General features: G+C 40.3%; 1 protein-coding gene across 1 annotated transcript in view; it reads right to left on the bottom strand.

Moving 5' to 3' along the window:
- LOC103373118 (C3a anaphylatoxin chemotactic receptor-like) overlaps positions 1-1,009 on the bottom strand; it is an 11,623-nt gene extending 10,614 nt beyond the window's left edge. Inside the window, exon 1 of the mRNA XM_008302932.1 lies at positions 870-1,009. The gene's annotated coding sequence lies outside the window, so the exon portion shown is untranslated. The remainder of the gene's footprint in view (positions 1-869) is intronic.
- Between the last annotated feature and the right edge of the window lie 1,859 nt (positions 1,010-2,868).

Here is a 2,868-nt window from a genome sequence, read left to right as displayed (position 1 = left end):
ATATGTGACATAGACAATAAATAACAGAGATCAAAATATTGATCCTGCAGGTTTAGTTAATTGGATCAGTGTTTCACCTTTTCAGGCCAACAGAAAACTCATAAAATTAAACAATCAAAGAAGACAACATCGTTGTTGAGCTGCTCTTGACTGTGAGTAGGTGTAACTGAAGGGTCTGAAGCAGTAAATGATGGAAGAAAGACGGCAAAGCCAATAGAATCACTTTCTAATCAAGAAAAACACAAAAATTAAACCATTTCCTGAAATCTCCAGGTGAAAATGACCCTTTTAGGTAAAACCTTCGGATTTGGGGCAATAATTTTTTTATGTATTGTAGTTTGTAGGTGATTAGGAAAGTGTAAAAGTGGAGGATGCTGTCAGCACAAAGAAACAACCCAGCTCAGACTATACAAGTCAAAATAAATGAAAACAGTTTGCACAACTCTTCTCCTACTTGATAGCGTGTGTCTATTTGATTCGGACTACGTAACCCCTGTCAATTGTTTAATCTCTGCAAACAACACAGCTTGATATTTGGTTCATGTGATTTGTTGTAACATGAATTCAAAAAAGAAGAAGAAAAGAACCTTGTATGGTTTTGTTTAGGCTTGTGAACAGCTGACTTTAACTTTCACCACACATGGAATCCACTATCAGCACCCACCGTCGCTTTGTGACTTACATAGAACACTCAACTGAAAAAAAAAAACCTTCCAGTGCTTAGAATCAAGACAGCGATTATGTTTCTAATTGTATTTCTAACTGAAAAAGATGCTGCAATGCTTTTAAGCATAAATCAGAAATGTGAAGCGATGCAAATTTTAAAATATTGTCACTGAATGAAACAAGAAACAGTCCTGATCTCTTACCTGCAGAAGTTGTAATATCACAGTGCTTCAGTCTCAGTGGTCAGAGGCAGAGTCGCATCTTCTGAAGTCTCGCTGTTAATTCAAGTGGTTTTATTGCTAAAAACGTCATGTGTGTTGTCCCTCTGCAACACACACACACACACACACACACACACACACACACACACACACACACACACACACACACACACACACACACACTTCCTCTCTCTTTTTGTCATGTGTCTGGCTTTGTCTTCCGTTCTGCACGACTGCTTCTCCTTTTTTCGCTGCCTCACAAACACAGAGATGCATAAACACACGCAGTGGATGACCGACATGTTATCAGACTTTTGGAGCTATTCATTTCCTTTTGGTTTCCTCGGCCAATCGGGATTTCTCAAAAGCAGGGCCGATGACCTTGTGTTGTTTCAGCAAAAAACGTTATAGTTCCTCAAGAGAAACTCGTCCAAGTAAAGTGCTGCGTTCAAGCTGGGCTGAAGGAGTTTGTCCTTCATGGAGTTTTCACTGATTTCCACAAAAAGATGAACCTGGAGACTTATATTTAACCTCAGCTTCACTTTATGCTTCTACAAACTGTTAATTCCACGAAACATCTTTGGCTCAGAATAGGCTTCCAGTTATAGAAAGTAGAAACAAAACTGAAAGAGACCACAAATATGTGGCTGAGCTGCTGATGCAAGTCATTTCTCTAAAGTAAAAATCAAAAACACACATAGAAATGGTAAAAGTGAAAACGTTTGCCCTGTAAACATCGAAACCGAGCTAATGTGACAATTTCGCTATGAAACTGTGTCTATGATGCCAATGAGGTGCTGGGAACAGGCGCCAGGAGAAGAGTATGCAGGAACCAAGTCTTTAGTGGCTTACCAACAATCACAAGACACTGATGCAAAGCAATAAAAACATAAATAAATAAAGCCTGTGAATGTATGTTTAGAAAAAGACATCTGACTTTTTAAGCTTTGGCAAAAAAATAAATAATAATAAAAAAAAATCAGCCATAAATTCTTAGTTAGATTGAGGTCTGTGCTCCGACTCCTCCACTCCAGAACATCCACCTTGTTGTCTTTACACTGTTTCTGTGTTTTGGCTGAATGCTTCAGGTCATCGTCTTGCTGGAAAACAAATCTTCTCCCAAGTCATGCTTCTCTTACAGACTACATTAGGTTTCACTTTGCTGCTTTCGTTTTACCCTCTACATTTACAAGCCTTCTGGGCCAAGAAGCATAATAATAATAATTGATCAGATTTATATAGCGCTTTTCTAACTCAAAGAAGCATACACTGTCAATTATTCATTCACACACATTCATTCCGGTGGTGGTAGCTACGATTGTAGCCACAGCTGCCCTGCGGCAGACTGACAGAGGCGTGGCTTCCATTCTGTGCCGACAGCCCCTCTGACCACCACCTCAAACTATCCATTCATACACATTCACACCAGGCAAGGTGAAGGACACAATGACCATGAGACAAGTTAAAGGGTGGAATCAAACCACCAGCCTTCCGATCATTGACCAACTTGCTCTACCACCTGAGCCACAGCCGTCCCTAAACCATCCCAACACCATGATGCTGCCACCACCATGCCTCACAGTAGAGATGGTGGGTTTGTGACGCGGTGCAGTGTTTGGTGTCCAACAAGAACAGCGTCTTGTCTCATGGCTAAAAAGCTTAATTTTCAAACCAAAGAATCTTCTTTTAGTTGACTACAGAGTCTCTCACATGCCTACTGATGAATTCTAGTCTAGATTTATTCTGTTTTTTTCGGTGAAGAACATTCAACAGTTGTATGCACAGTTTCTCTCATGTCAGCCACTAAAGCTTGTTGCTCTTTTGGAGCGTTTGGAGGACTCATAGGTGTCTGGTGGCTTCCCTCACAAGTTTTTCTTGCATGGTAACTCAGTTGTTGAAGATTGTCCTGCTCTAGGCAGAGTTACACATGAGCCATATTCCTTCAACTTCCTAATGATGGATTTTTTTTCTTGGCTATCCA

The sequence above is a fragment of the Stegastes partitus genome, unplaced genomic scaffold (assembly GCF_000690725.1).
Source record: "Stegastes partitus isolate 25-593 unplaced genomic scaffold, Stegastes_partitus-1.0.2 Scaffold1911, whole genome shotgun sequence".
NCBI lineage: Eukaryota > Metazoa > Chordata > Actinopteri > Pomacentridae > Stegastes > Stegastes partitus.
This window is presented reverse-complemented; position numbering and strand designations above follow the sequence as displayed.